Source organism: Ambystoma mexicanum, chromosome 11 (assembly GCF_040938575.1).
Source record: "Ambystoma mexicanum isolate Mex_15411 chromosome 11, UKY_AmexF1_1, whole genome shotgun sequence".
Lineage (NCBI taxonomy): Eukaryota > Metazoa > Chordata > Amphibia > Caudata > Ambystomatidae > Ambystoma > Ambystoma mexicanum.
In genome coordinates, this window is record NC_090934.1 from 1,150,360,803 (window position 1) to 1,150,378,359 (window position 17,557).

The window sequence follows — 17,557 nt, forward strand, 5'->3', positions numbered from 1 at the left end:
ATATCAGGTTTGGTAAAGAGGCATTGAGATATCACATCTCGTGCTATAGGAAGGGTCTCACAATTGGAATGGGAAGGAGTTGGATATCACATCTCATGTTATAGGAAAGATCTCAGGTTTGGTATTAGAAGCATTGAGACATCACATCTCATGTTATAGGAAGGGTCTCAGGATTGGAATGGGAAGAAGTTGGATATCACATCTCATGCAATAGGAAGGTTCTCAGGTTTGGTATAAGCATTGAGATATCACATCTCATGCTATAAGAAGGGTCTCAGGATTGGAATGGGAAGGAGTTGTATATGACATCTCATGCCATAGGAAGGGTCTCAGGTTTGGTATAAGCATTGAGATATCACATCTCATGCTATAGGAAGGGTCTCAGGATTGGAATGGGAAGGACTTGGATATCACATCTCATGCTATAGGCAGGGTCTCAGGTTTGGAAAGGGAAGGAGTTGGATATCACATTTCATGTTAGAGGTAGGATCTCAGGTTTGGTATTAGAGGCATTGAGATATCACATCTCATGCTATCAGAAGGGTCTCAGGATTGGAATGGGAAGGAGTTGGATATCACATCTCATGCTAAAGGGAGGGTCTCAGGTTTGGAAGGGGAAGGATTAGGATATCACATCTCATGTTATAGGAAGGATCTCAGGTTTGGTATTAGAAGCATTGAGATATCACATCTCATGCTATCGGAAGTATCTCAGGTTTGGTATTAGAGGCATTGAGATATCACATCTCATGCTATCATAAGGGTCTCAGGATTGGAATGGGAAGGAGCTGGATATCACATCTCATGCTATAGGAAGGGTCTCAGCTTTGGAACGGGAAGGAGTTGGATATCACATCTCATGTTATAGGAAGAGTCTCAGGTTTGGAATAAACATTGAGATATCACATCTCTGCAATTGGAAGTGTCTCAGGATTGGGATGGGAAGGAGTTGGATATCACATCTCATGCTATAGGAAGGGTCTCAGGTTTGGAACGGGAAGGAGTTGGATATCCCATCTCATGTTATAGGACGGGTCTCAGGTTTGGTATTAGAAGCATTGAGATATCACATCGCATGCTGTAGGAAGGGTCTCAGGATTGGAATGGGAAGGAGTTGGATATTACATTCTTGCTATAGGAAGGATCTCATGTTTGGAATGGGAAGGAGTTGGATATCACATATGCTATAGGAAGGGTCTCAGGTTTGGAACGGGAAGGAGTTGGATATCACATCTCATGCTATAGGAAGGGTCTCAGGTTTAGTATAAGCATTGAGATATCACATCTCTGCTATTGGAAGTGTCTCAGGATTGGAATGGGAAGGAGTTGGATATCCCATCTCATGTTATAGGACGGGTCTCTGGTTTGGTATAAGCATTGAGATATCACATCTCATGCTATAGGAAGGGTCTCAGGATTGGAATGGGAAGGATTTGGATATCACATCTCATGCTATAGGAAGGGTCTCAGGTTTGGTATACGCATGGAGATATCACTTCTCATGCTATAGGAAGGGTCTCAGGATTGGAATGGGAAGGAGTTGGATATCACATCTCATGCTATAGGAAGGGTCTCGGGTTTGGTATAAGCATGGAGATATCACTTCTCATGCTATAGGAAGGGTCTCAGGATTGGAATGGGAAGGAGTTGGATATCACATCTCATGTTATAGGAAGGATCTCAGGTTTGGTATTAGAAGCATTGAGACATCACATCTCATGCTATGGGAAGGGTCTCAGGATTAGAATGGGAAGGACTTGGATATCCCATCTCATGTTATAGGAAGGGTCTCAGGTTTGGTATTAGAAGCATTGAGATATCACATCTCATGCTATAGGAAGGGTCTCAGGATTGGAATGGGAAGGACTTGGATGTCAGATCTCATGCTATAGGGAGGGTCTCAAGTTTGATATTAGAAGCATTGAGATAACAAATCTCATGATATCGGAAGGGTGTCAGGATTGGAATGGGAAGGAGTTGGATATCACATCTCATGATAAAGGAAGGGTCTAAGGTTTGGAAGGGGAAGGATTTGGATATCACATCTCATGTTATAGGACGGGTCTCAGGTTTGGTATTAGAAGCATTGAGATATCAAGTCTCATGGTATAGGAAGGGTCTCAGAATTGGAATGGGAAGGAGTTGGATATCACATCTCAAGCTATAGGAAGGGTCTCAGGATTGGAATGAGAAGGAGTTTGATATCACATCTCATGCCATAGTATGGGTCTCAGGTTTGGTAGAAGCATTGGGATATCACATCTCATGCTATCGGAAGGGTATCAGGATTGGATTTGGAAGGAGTTGGATATCCCATCTCATGCTATAGGAAGGGTCTCAGGTTGGAATGGGAAGGAGTTGGATATCACATCTCATGTTATAGGAAGGGTCTCAGGATTGGAATGGGAAGGACTTGGATATCATATCTCATGCTATAGGAAGGCTCTCAGGTTTGGAAGGGGAAGGAGTTGGATATCACATTTCATGTTAGAGGAAGGATCTCAGGTTTGGTATTAGAGGCATTGAGATTTCACATCTCATGCTATAGGAAGGTTCTCAGGATTGGAATGGGAAGGAGTTGGATATCACATCTCAAGCTATAGGAAGGGTCTCAGGTTTGGTATAAGCATTGAGATATCACATCTCATGCTATAGGAAGGGTCTCAGGATTGGAATGGGAAGGAGTTGGATATCACATCTCATGTTATAGGAAAGATATCAGGTTTGGTATTAGAAGCATTGAGACATCACATCTCATGTTATAGGAAGGGTCTCAGGATTGGAATGGGAAGAAGTTGGATATCACATCTCATGCTATAGGAAGGGTCTCAGGTTTGGTATAAGCATTGAGATATCACATCTCATGCTATAGGAAGGGTCTCAGGATTGGAATGGGAAGGAGTTGTATATGACATCTCATGCCATAGGAAGGGTCTCAGGTTTGGTATAAGCATTGAGATATCACATCTCATGCTATAGGAAGTGTCTCAGGATTGGAATTGAAAGGAGTTGGATATCCCATCTCATGTTATAGGACGGGTCTCAGGTTTGTAATTAGAATCATTGAGATATCATATTGCATGCTGTAGGAAGGGTCTAAGGATTGGAATGGGAAGGACTTGGATATCACATCTCATGCTATAGGTAGGCTCTCAGGTTTGGAAAGGGAAGGAGTTGGATATCACATTTCATGTTAGAGGAAGGATCTCAGGTTTGGTATTAGAGGCATTGAGATATCACATCTCATGCTATAGGAAGGGTCTCAGGATTGGAATGGGAAGGAGTTGGATATCACATCTCATGCTATAGGAAGGATCTCAGGTTTGGTATTAGAAGCATTGAGACATCACATCTCATGCTATGGGAAGGGTCTCAGGATTGGAATGGGAAGGAGTTGGATATCACATCTCATGCTATAGGAAGGGTCTCAGGTTTGGTATAAGCATTAAGATATCACATCTCATACTATAGGAAGGGTCTCAGGATTGGAATGGGAAGGAGTTGTATGTGACATCTTATGCCATAGGAAGGGTCTCAGGTTTGGTATAAGCATTGAGATATCACATCTCTGCTATCGGAAGGGTCTCAGGATTGGAATGGGAAGGAGTTGGATATCCCATCTCATGTTATAGGAAGAGTCACAGGTTTGGTATTAGAAGCATTGAGATATCACATCTCATGCTATAGGAAGTGTCTCAGGATTGGAATGGGAAGGAGTTTGATATCACATCTCATGCCATGTATGGGTCTCAGGTTTTGTAGAAGCATTGGGATATCACATCTCATGCTATCGGAAGGGTATCAGGATTGGATTTGGAAGGAGTTGAATATCCCATCTCATGCTATAGGAAGGGTCTCAGGTTGGAATGGGAAGGAGTTGGATATCACATCTGATGTTATAGGAAGGGTCTCAGGATTGGAATGGGAAGGACTTGGATATCACATCTCATGCTATAGGAAGGCTCTCAGGTTTGGAAGGGGAAGGAGTTGGATATCACATTTCATGTTATAGGAAAGATCGCAGGTTTGGTATTAGAAGCATTGAGACATCACATCTCATGTTATAGGAAGGGTCTCAGGATTGGAATGGGAAGGACTTGGATATCACATCTCATGCTATAGGAAGGCTCTCAGGTTTGGAAGGGGAAGGAGTTGGATATCACATTTCATATTAGAGGTAGGATCTCAGGTTTGGTAAAAAGGCATTGAGATAACACATCTCATGCTATCGGAAGGGTCTCAGGATTGGAATGGGAAGGAGTTTGATATCACATCTCATGCTATAGGAAAGGTCTCAGGTTTGGAACTGGAAGGAGTTGGATATCCCATCTCATGTTATAGGACGGGTCTCAGGTTTGGTATTAGAAGCATTGAGATATCACATCGCATGCTGTAGGAAGGGTCTCAGGATTGGAATGGGAAGGAGTTGGATATTACATTCTTGCTATAGGAAGGGTCTCATGTTTGGAATGGGAAGGAGTTGGATATCACATATGCTATAGGAAGGTTCTCAGGTTTGGAACGGGAAAGAATTGGATATCACATCTCATGCTATAGGAAGGGCCTCAGGATTGGAATGGGAAGGAGTTTGATATCACATCTCATGCCATGGTATGGGTCTCAGGTTTTGTAGAAGCATTGGGATATCACATCACATGCTATCGGAAGGGTATCGGGATTGGATTTGGAAGGAGTTGGATATCCCATCTCATGCTATAGGCAGGGTCTAAGGTTGGAATGGGAAGGAGTTGGATATCACATCTCATGTTATAGGAAGGGTCTCAGAATTGGAATGGGAAGGACTTGGATATCACATCTCATTCTATAGGAAGGCTCTCAGGGTTGGAAGGGGAAGGAGTTGGATATCACATTTCATGTTAGAGGTAGGATCTCAGGTTTGGTATTAGAGGCATTGAGATATCACATCTCATGCCATCAGAAGGGTCTCAGGATTGGAATGGGAAGGAGTTGGATATCACATCTCATGCTAAAGGGAGGGTCTAAGGTTTGGAAGGGGAAGGATTTGGACATCACATCTCATGTTATAGGAATTATCTCAGGTTTGGTATTAGAAGCATTGAGATATCACATCTCATGCTATCGGAAGGGTCTCAGGTTTGGTATAAGCATTGAGATATCACATCTCTGCTATCGGAAGGGTCTCAGGATTGGAAAGGGAAGGATTTGGAGTTCACATGTTATAGGATGGTTCTCAGGTTTGGTTTTAGAAGCATTAAGATATAACATCTCATGCTATAGGAAGGGTCTCAGGTTTGGAATGGGAAGGAGTTGATATCAGATCTCATGCTAAAGGAAAGGTCTCAGGTTTGGAAGGGGAAGGATTTGGATCTCACATCTCATGTTTTAGGACGGGTCTCAGGTTTGGTATTAGAAGCATTGAAATATCACATCTCATGGTATAGGAAGGGTCTCAGGTTTGGAAAGGGAATGATTTGGATTTCACATCTCATGTTATAGGATGGTTCTCATGTTTGGTTTTAGAAGCATTGAGATATCACATCTCATGCTATCGGAAGGGTCTCAGGTTTGGAATGGGAAGGAGTTTGATATCACATCTCATGTTATAGGAAGGATCTCAGGTTTGGTATTAGAAGCATTGAGATATCACATCTCATGCTATAGGAAGGGTCTCAGGATAGGAATGTGAAGGATTTGGATATCACATCATACTAAAGGTAGGGTCTCAGGTTTGGTATAAGCATTGAGATATCACATCTCATGCTATAGGAAGGGTCTCAGGATTGGAATCGGAAGGAGTTGTATTGGAATCTCATGCCATAGGAAGGGTCTCAGGTTTGGTATAAGCATTGAGATATCACATCTCTGCTATCGGAAGGGTCTCAGGATTGGAATGGGAAGGAGTAGGATATCCCATCTCGTTATAGGAAGGGTCTCAGGTTTGGTATTAGAAGCATTGAGATATCACATCTCATGCTATAGGAAGGGTCTAAGGTTTGGAAAGGGGAAGGATTTGGGTACCACATCTCATGTTATAGGATCGGTCTCAGGTTTGGTATTAGAAGCATTGAGATATCAAGTCTCATGGTATAGGACGGGTCTCAGAATTGGAATGGGAAGGAGTTGGATATCACATCTCAAGCTATAGGAAGGGTCTCAGGATTGGAATGGGAAGGAGTTTGATATCACATCTCATGCCATGGTATGGGTCTCAGGTTTTGTAGAAGCATTGGGATATCACATCACATGCTATCGGAAGGGTATCGGGATTGGATTTGGAAGGAGTTGGATATCCCATCTCATGCTATAGGCAGGGTCTAAGGTTGGAATGGGAAGGAGTTGGATATCACATCTCATGTTATAGGAAGGGTCTCAGGATTGGAATGGGAAGGACTTGGATATCACATCTCATTCTATAGGAAGGCTCTCAGGGTTGGAAGGGGAAGGAGTTGGATATCACATTTCATGTTAGAGGTAGGATCTCAGGTTTGGTATTAGAGGCATTGAGATATCACATCTCATGCCATCAGAAGGGTCTCAGGATTGGAATGGGAAGGAGTTGGATATCACATCTCATGCTAAAGGGAGGGTCTAAGGTTTGGAAGGGGAAGGATTTGGACATCACATCTCATGTTATAGGAATTATCTCAGGTTTGGTATTAGAAGCATTGAGATATCACATCTCATGCTATCGGAAGGGTCTCAGGTTTGGTATAAGCATTGAGATATCACATCTCTGCTATCGGAAGGGTCTCAGGATTGGAAAGGGAAGGACTTGGATATCACAATTCATGTTATAGGAAGGGCCACAGGTTTGGTATTAGAAGCATTGAGATATCACATCTCATGCTATAGGAAGGGTCTCAGGATTGGAATGGGAAGGACTTGGATATCACATCTCATGTTATAGGAAGGGTCGCAGGTTTGGTATTAGAAGCATTGAGATATCACATCTCATGCTATAGGAAGGGTCTCAGGAATGGAATGGGAAGGACTTGGATATCACATCTCATGATACAGGAAGGGTCTAAGGTTTGGAAGGGGAAGGATTTGGATATCACATCTCATGTTATTGGACCGGTCTCAGGTTTGGTATTAGAAGCATTGAGATATCAAGTCTCATGGTATAGGACGGGAGTTTGATATCACATCTCATGCCATGGTATGGGTCTCAGGTTTTGTAGAAGCATTGGGATATCACATCTCATGCTATCGGAAGGGTATCAGGATTGGATTTGGAAGGAGTTGGATATCCCATCTCATGCTATAGGAAGGGTCTCAGGATTGGAATGGGAAGGACTTGGATATCACATCTCATGCTGTAGGAAGGCTCTCAGGTTTGGAAAGGGAAGGAGTTGGATATCACATTTCATGTTAGAGGTAGGATCTCAGGTTTGGTATTAGAGGCATTGAGATATCACATCTCAAGCTATCTCAGGATTGGAATGGGAAGGAGTTTGATATCACATCTCGAGCTATAGGAAGGGTCTCAGGTTTGGGAAGGGAAGGATTGGGATTTCACATCTCGTTATAGGATGGTTCTCATGTTTGTTTTTAGAAGCATTGAGATATCAAATCTCATGCTATTGGAAGGGTCTCAGGTTTGGAATGGGAAGGAGTTGGATATCACATCTCATGTTATAGGAAGGATCTCAGGTTTGGTATTAGAAGCATTGAGATATCACATCTCATGCTATAGGAAGGGTCTCAGGATAGGAATGTGAAGGATTTGGATATCACATCATACTAAAGGTAGGGTCTCAGGTTTGGTATAAGCATTGAGATATCACATCTCATGCTATAGGAAGGGTCTCAGGATTGGAATCGGAAGGAGTTGTATTGGAATCTCATGCCATAGGAAGGGTCTCAGGTTTGGTATAAGCATTGAGATATCACATCTCTGCTATCGGAAGGGTCTCAGGATTGGAATGGGAAGGAGTAGGATATCCCATCTCGTTATAGGAAGGGTCTCAGGTTTGGTATTAGAAGCATTGAGATATCACATCTCATGCTATAGGAAGGGTCTAAGGTTTGGAAAGGGGAAGGATTTGGGTACCACATCTCATGTTATAGGATCGGTCTCAGGTTTGGTATTAGAAGCATTGAGATATCAAGTCTCATGGTATAGGACGGGTCTCAGAATTGGAATGGGAAGGAGTTGGATATCACATCTCAAGCTATAGGAAGGGTCTCAGGATTGGAATGGGAAGGAGTTTGATATCACATCTCATGCCATGGTATGGGTCTCAGGTTTTGTAGAAGCATTGGGATATCACATCACATGCTATCGGAAGGGTATCGGGATTGGATTTGGAAGGAGTTGGATATCCCATCTCATGCTATAGGCAGGGTCTAAGGTTGGAATGGGAAGGAGTTGGATATCACATCTCATGTTATAGGAAGGGTCTCAGGATTGGAATGGGAAGGACTTGGATATCACATCTCATTCTATAGGAAGGCTCTCAGGGTTGGAAGGGGAAGGAGTTGGATATCACATTTCATGTTAGAGGTAGGATCTCAGGTTTGGTATTAGAGGCATTGAGATATCACATCTCATGCCATCAGAAGGGTCTCAGGATTGGAATGGGAAGGAGTTGGATATCACATCTCATGCTAAAGGGAGGGTCTAAGGTTTGGAAGGGGAAGGATTTGGACATCACATCTCATGTTATAGGAATTATCTCAGGTTTGGTATTAGAAGCATTGAGATATCACATCTCATGCTATCGGAAGGGTCTCAGGTTTGGTATAAGCATTGAGATATCACATCTCTGCTATCGGAAGGGTCTCAGGATTGGAAAGGGAAGGACTTGGATATCACAATTCATGTTATAGGAAGGGCCTCAGGTTTGGTATTAGAAGCATTGAGATATCACATCTCATGCTATAGGAAGGGTCTCAGGATTGGAATGGGAAGGACTTGGATATCACATCTCATGTTATAGGAAGGGTCGCAGGTTTGGTATTAGAAGCATTGAGATATCACATCTCATGCTATAGGAAGGGTCTCAGGAATGGAATGGGAAGGACTTGGATATCACATCTCATGATACAGGAAGGGTCTAAGGTTTGGAAGGGGAAGGATTTGGATATCACATCTCATGTTATTGGACCGGTCTCAGGTTTGGTATTAGAAGCATTGAGATATCAAGTCTCATGGTATAGGACGGGAGTTTGATATCACATCTCATGCCATGGTATGGGTCTCAGGTTTTGTAGAAGCATTGGGATATCACATCTCATGCTATCGGAAGGGTATCAGGATTGGATTTGGAAGGAGTTGGATATCCCATCTCATGCTATAGGAAGGGTCTCAGGATTGGAATGGGAAGGACCTGGATATCACATCTCATGCTGTAGGAAGGCTCTCAGGTTTGGAAAGGGAAGGAGTTGGATATCACATTTCATGTTAGAGGTAGGATCTCAGGTTTGGTATTAGAGGCATTGAGATATCACATCTCAAGCTATCTCAGGATTGGAATGGGAAGGAGTTTGATATCACATCTCGAGCTATAGGAAGGGTCTCAGGTTTGGGAAGGGAAGGATTGGGATTTCACATCTCGTTATAGGATGGTTCTCATGTTTGTTTTTAGAAGCATTGAGATATCAAATCTCATGCTATTGGAAGGGTCTCAGGTTTGGAATGGGAAGGAGTTGGATATCACATCTCATGTTATAGGAAGGATCTCAGGTTTGGTATTAGAAGCATTGAGATATCACATCTCATGCTATAGGAAGGGTCTCAGGATAGGAATGTGAAGGATTTGGATATCACATCATACTAAAGGTAGGGTCTCAGGTTTGGTATAAGCATTGAGATATCACATCTCTGCTATCGGAAGGGTCTCAGGATTGGATTGGGAAGGAGTTGGATATCCCTTCTCATGCTATAGGGAGGGTCTCAGGTTGGAATGGGAAGGAGTTGGATATCACATCTCATGCTATAGGAAGGGTCTCAAGATTAAAATGGGAAGGATTTGGATATCACATCTCTTGCTAAAGGAAGGGTCTCAGGTTTGGAAGGGGAAGGATTTGGATATCATATCTCATGTTATAGGGCGGGTCCCAGGTTTGGTATTAGAAGCATTGAGATATCACATCTCATGGCATAGGAAGGGTCTCAGGATTGGAATGGGAAGGAGTTGGATATCACATCTCATCCAATAGAAAGGGTCTCAGGTTTGGAATGGGAAGGAATTGGATATCACATCATGTTATAGGAAGGATCTCAGGATTGGAATGGGAAGGATTTGGATATCCCTTCTCATGCTATAGGAAGTGTCTCAGGTTGGAATGGGAAGGAGTTGGATATCATATCTCGTTATAGGAAGGGTCTCAGGATTGGAATGGGAAGGATTTGGATATCACATCTCTTGCTATAGGAAGGGTCTCAGGTTTTTTATTAGAAACATTGAGCTATCACATCTCATGCTATAGGAAGGGTTTCAGGATTGGAATGGGAAGGATTTGGATATCACATCTCATGCTAAAGGAAGGGTCTCAGGTTTGGAAGGGGAAGGATTTGGATATCATATCTCATGTTATAGGACGGGTCACAGGTTTGGTATTAGAAGCATTGAGATATCACATCTCATGCTATAGGAGGAGTCTCAGGATTGGAATGGGAAGGAGTTGGATATCACGTCTCATGTTATAGGAAGGGCCTCAGGATTGGAATGGCAAGGAGTTGGATATCACATCTCATGCTAAAGGAAGGGTCTCAGGTTTGATAGAAGCATTGAGATATCACATCTCATGCTATAGGAAGGAACTCAGGATTGCAATGGGAAGGAGTTGGATATCACATCTCATGCCATAGGATGGGTCATCAGGTTTGGTATAAGCATTGAGATATCACATCTCTGCTATCGGAAGGGGCTCAGGATAGGAATGGGAAGGACTTAGATATCACATCTCATACTATAGGGAGGGTCTCAGTTTTGATATTAGAAGCATTGAGCTATCACATCTCATGCTATCGGAAGGGTCTCAGGATTGGAATGGGATGGAGTTGGATATCACATCGCAAGCTATCTCGGGATTGGAATGGGAAGGAGTTTGATATCACATCTCAAGCTATAGGAAGGGTCTCAGGTTTGGAAGGGGAAGGATTTGGATCTCACATCTCATGTTATAGGATGGTTCTCATGTTTGGTTTTAGTAGCATTGAGATATCACATCTCATGCTATCGGAAGGGTCTCAGGTTTGGAATGGGAAGGAGTTGATATCAGATCTCATGCTAAAGGAAAGGTCTCAGGTTTGGAAGGGGAAGGATTTGGATCTCACATCTCATGTTTTAGGACGGGTCTCAGGTTTGGTATTAGAAGCATTGAAATATCACATCTCATGGTATAGGAAGGGTCTCAGGTTTGGAAAGGGAATGATTTGGATTTCACATCTCATGTTATAGGATGGTTCTCATGTTTGGTTTTAGAAGCATTGAAATATCACATCTCATGGTATAGGAAGGGTCTCAGGTTTGGAAAGGGAATGATTTGGATTTCACATCTCATGTTATAGGAAGGATCTCAGGTTTGGTATTAGAAGCATTGAGATATCACATCTCATGCTATAGGAAGGGTTTTAGGATTGGAATCGGAAGGGGTTGTATATGACATCTCATGTTATAGGAAGGATCTCAGGTTTGGTATTAGAAGCATTGAGATATCACATCTCATGCTATAGGAAGGGTCTCAGGATTGGAATCGGAAGGAGTTGTATTGGAATCTCATGCCATAGGAAGGGTCTCAGGTTTGGTATAAGCATTGAGATATCACATCTCTGCTATCGGAAGGGTCTCAGGATTGGAATGGGAAGGAGTAGGATATCCCATCTCGTTATAGGAAGGGTCTCAGGTTTGGTATTAGAAGCATTGAGATATCACATCTCATGCTATAGGAAGGGTCTAAGGTTTGGAAAGGGGAAGGATTTGGGTACCACATCTCATGTTATAGGATCGGTCTCAGGTTTGGTATTAGAAGCATTGAGATATCAAGTCTCATGGTATAGGACGGGTCTCAGAATTGGAATGGGAAGGAGTTGGATATCACATCTCAAGCTATAGGAAGGGTCTCAGGATTGGAATGGGAAGGAGTTTGATATCACATCTCATGCCATGGTATGGGTCTCAGGTTTTGTAGAAGCATTGGGATATCACATCACATGCTATCGGAAGGGTATCGGGATTGGATTTGGAAGGAGTTGGATATCCCATCTCATGCTATAGGCAGGGTCTAAGTTTGGAATGGGAAGGAGTTGGATATCACATCTCATGTTATAGGAAGGGTCTCAGGATTGGAATGGGAAGGACTTGGATATCACATCTCATTCTATAGGAAGGCTCTCAGGGTTGGAAGGGGAAGGAGTTGGATATCACATTTCATGTTAGAGGTAGGATCTCAGGTTTGGTATTAGAGGCATTGAGATATCACATCTCATGCCATCGGAAGGGTGTCTGGATTGGAATGGGAAGGAGTTGGATATCACATCTCATGATAAAGGAAGGGTCTAAGGTTTGGAAGGGGAAGGATTTGGATATCACATCTCATGTTATAGGACGGGTCTCAGGTTTGGTATTAGAAGCATTGAGATATCAAGTCTCATGGTATAGGAAGGGTCTCAGAATTGGAATGGGAAGGAGTTGGATATCACATCTCAAGCTATAGGAAGGGTCTCAGGATTGGAATGGGAAGGAGTTTGATATCACATCTCATGCCATAGTATGGGTCTCAGGTTTGGTAGAAGCATTGGGATATCACATCTCATGCTATCGGAAGGGTATCAGGATTGGATTTGGAAGGAGTTGGATATCCCATCTCATGCTATAGGAAGGGTCTCAGGTTGGAATGGGAAGGAGTTGGATATCACATCTCATGTTATAGGAAGGGTCTCGGGATTGGAATGGGAAGGACTTGGATATCATATCTCATGCTATAGGAAGGCTCTCAGGTTTTGAAGGGGAAGGAGTTGGATATCACATCTCATGTTATAGGACGGGTCTCAGGTTTGGTATTAGAAGCATTGAGATATCAAGTCTCATGGTATAGGAAGGGTCTCAGAATTGGAATGGGAAGGAGTTGGATATCACATCTCATGTTATAGGAAAGATATCAGGTTTGGTATTAGAAGCATTGAGACATCACATCTCATGTTATAGGAAGGGTCTCATGTTTGGAATGGGAAGGAGTTGGATATCACATATGCTATAGGAAGGGTCTCAGGTTTGGAACGGGAAAGAATTGGATATCACATCTCATGCTATAGGAAGGGTCTCAGGTTTGGTATAAGCATTGAGATATCACATCTCTGCTATCGGAAGTGTCTCAGGATTGGAATGGGAAGGAGTTGGATATCCCATCTCATGTTATAGGACGGGTCTCAGGTTTGTTATTAGAATCATTGAGATATCATATTGCATGCTGTAGGAAGGGTCTAAGGATTGGAATGGGAAGGACTTGGATATCACATCTCATGCTATAGGTAGGCTCTCAGGTTTGGAAAGGGAAGGAGTCGGATATCACATTTCATGTTAGAGGAAGGATCTCAGGTTTGGTATTAGAGGCATTGAGATATAACATCTCATGCTATAGGAAGTGTCTCAGGATTGGAATGGGAAGGAGTTGGATATCACATCTCATGCTATAGGAAGGGATTCAGGTTTGGTATAAGCATTGAGATATCACATCTCATGCTATAGGAAGGGTCTCAGGATTGGAATGGGAAGGAGTTGGATATCACATCTCATGCTATAGGAAGGGTCTCAGGTTTGGTATAAGCATTGAGATATCACATCTCATGCTATAGGAAGGGTCTCAGGATTGGAATGGGAAGGAGTTGTATATGACATCTCATGCCATAGGAAGGGTCTCGGGTTTGGTATAAGCATTGAGATATCACATCTCTGCTATCGGAAGGGTCTCAGGATTGGAATGGGAAGGAGTTTGATATCACATCTCATGCCATGTATGGGTCTCAGGTTTTGTAGAAGCATTGGGATATCACATCTCATGCTATCGGAAGGGTATCAGGATTGGATTTGGAAGGAGTTGGATATCCCATCTCATGCTATAGGAAGGGTCTCAGGTTGGAATGGGAAGGAGTTGGATATCACATCTGATGTTATAGGAAGGGTCTCAGGATTGGAATGGGAAGGACTTGGATATCACATCTCATGCTATAGGAAGGCTCCCAGGTTTGGAAGGGGAAGGAGTTGGATATCACATTTCATGCTATCGGAAGTATCTCAGGTTTGGTATTAGAGGCATTGAGATATCACATCTCATGCTATCATAAGGGTCTCAGGATTGGAATGGGAAGGAGCTGGATATCACATCTCATGCTATAGGAAGGGTCTCAGGTTTGGAACGGGAAGGAGTTGGATATCACATCTCATGCTATCGGAAGTGTCTCAGGATTGGAATGGGAAGGAGTTTGATATCACATCTCATGCCATGAATGGGTCTCAGGTTTTGTAGAAGCATTGGGATATCACATCTCATGCTATCGGAAGGGTATCAGGATTGGATTTGGAAGGAGTTGGATATCCCATCTCATGCTATAGGAAGGGTCTCAGGTTGGAATGGGAAGGAGTTGGATATCACATCTGATGTTATAGGAAGGGTCTCAGGATTGGAATGGGAAGGACTTGGATATCACATCTCATGCTATAGGAAGGCTCTCAGGTTTTGAAGGGGAAGGAGTTGGATATCACATCTCATGTTATAGGACGGGTCTCAGGTTTGGTATTAGAAGCATTGAGATATCAAGTCTCATGGTATAGGAAGGGTCTCAGAATTGGAATGGGAAGGAGTTGGATATCATATCTCAAGCTATAGGAAGGGTCTCGGGTTTGGTATAAGCATGGAGATATCACTTCTCATGCTATAGGAAGGGTCTCAGGATTGGAATGGGAAGGAGTTGGATATCACATCTCATGTTATAGGAAGGATCTCAGGTTTGGTATTAGAAGCATTGAGACATCACATCTCATGCTATGGGAAGGGTCTCAGGATTGGAATGGGAAGGAGTTGGATATCACATCTCATGTTATAGGAAGGATCTCAGGTTTGGTATTAGAAGCATTGAGACATCACATCTCATGCTATGGGAAGGGTCTCAGGATTAGAATGGGAAGGACTTGGATATCCCATCTCATGTTATAGGAAGGGTCTCAGGTTTGGTATTAGAAGCATTGAGATATCACATCTCATGGTATAGGTCGGGTCTCAGGATTGGAATGGGAAGGAGTTTGATATCACATCTCATGCCATAGTATGGGTCTCAGGTTTGGTAGAAGCATTGGGATATCACATCTCATGCTATCGGAAGGGTATCAGGATTGGATTTGGAAGGAGTTGGATATCCCATCTCATGCTATAGGAAGGGTCTCAGGTTGGAATGGGAAGGAGTTGGATATCACAGCTCATGTTATAGGAAGGGTCTCAGGATTGGAATGGGAAGGAGTTGGATATCCCCTCTCATGTTATAGGACGGGTCTCTGGTTTGGTATAAGCATTGAGATATCACATCTCATGCTATAGGAAGGGTCTCAGGATTGGAATGGGAAGGATTTGGATATCACATCTCATGCTATAGGAAGGGTCTCAGGTTTGGTATACGCATGGAGATATCACTTCTCATGCTATAGGAAGGGTCTCAGGATTGGAATGGGAAGGAGTTGGATATCACATCTCATGCTATAGGAAGGGTCTCGGGTTTGGTATAAGCATGGAGATATCACTTCTCATGCTATAGGAAGGGTCTCAGGATTGGAATGGGAAGGAGTTGGATATCACATCTCATGTTATAGGAAGGATCTCAGGTTTGGTATTAGAAGCATTGACACATCACATCTCATGCTATGGGAAGGGTCTCAGGATTAGAATGGGAAGGACTTGGATATCCCATCTCATGTTATAGGAAGGGTCTCAGGTTTGGTATTAGAAGCATTGAGATATCACATCTCATGCTATAGGAAGGGTCTCAGGATTGGAATGGGAAGGACTTGGATGTCAGATCTCATGCTATAGGGAGGGTCTCAAGTTTGATATTAGAAGCATTGAGATAACAAATCTCATGATATCGGAAGGGTGTCAGGATTGGAATGGGAAGGAGTTGGATATCACATCTCATGATAAAGGAAGGGTCTAAGGTTTGGAAGGGGAAGGATTTGGATATCACATCTCATGTTATAGGACGGGTCTCAGGTTTGGTATTAGAAGCATTGAGATATCAAGTCTCATGGTATAGGAAGGGTCTCAGAATTGGAATGGGAAGGAGTTGGATATCACATCTCAAGCTATAGGAAGGGTCTCAGGATTGGAATGGGAAGGAGTTTGATATCACATCTCATGCCATAGTATGGGTCTCAGGTTTGGTAGAAGCATTGGGATATCACATCGGATGCTATCGGAAGGGTATCAGGATTGGATTTGGAAGGAGTTGGATATCCCATCTCATGCTATAGGAAGGGTCTCAGGTTGGAATGGGAAGGAGTTGGATATCACATCTCATGTTATAGGAAGGGTCTCAGGATTGGAATGGGAAGGACTTGGATATCATATCTCATGCTATAGGAAGGCTCTCAGGTTTGGAAGGGGAAGGAGTTGGATATCACATTTCATGTTAGAGGAAGGATCTCAGGTTTGGTATTAGAGGCATTGAGATATCACATCTCATGCTATAGGAAGGTTCTCAGGATTGGAATGGGAAGGAGTTGGATATCACATCTCAAGCTATAGGAAGGGTCTCAGGTTTGGTATAAGAATTGAGATATCACATCTCATGCTATAGGAAGGGTCTAAGGATTGGAATGGGAAGGAGTTGGATATCACATCTCATGTTATAGGAAAGATATCAGGTTTGGTATTAGAAGCATTGAGACATCACATCTCATGTTATAGGAAGGGTCTCAGGATTGGAATGGGAAGAAGTTGGATATCACATCTCATGCTATAGGAAGGGTCTCAGGTTTGGTATAAGCATTGAGATATCACATCTCATGCTATAGGAAGGGTCTCAGGATTGGAATGGGAAGGAGTTGTATATAACATCTCATGCCATAGGAAGGGCCTCAGGTTTGGTATAAGCATTGAGATATCACATCTCATGCTATAGGAAGTGTCTCAGGATTGGAATTGAAAGGAGTTGGATATCCCATCTCATGTTATAGGACGGGTCTCAGGTTTGTTATTAGAATCATTGAGATATCATATTGCATGCTGTAGGACTGGTCTAAGGATTGGAATGGTAAGGACTTGGATATCACATCTGATGCTATAGGTAGGCTCTCAGGTTTGGAAAGGGAAGGAGTTGGATATCACATTTCATGTTAGAGGAAGGATCTCAGGTTTGGTATTAGAGGCATTGAGATATCACATCTCATGCTATAGGAAGGGTCTCAGGATTGGAATGGGAAGGAGTTGGATATCACATCTCATGCTATAGGAAGGATCTCAGGTTTGGTATTAGAAGCATTGAGACATCACATCTCATGCTATGGGAAGGGTCTCAGGATTGGAATGGGAAGGAGTTGGATATCACATCTCATGCTATAGGAAGGGTCTCAGGTTTGGTATA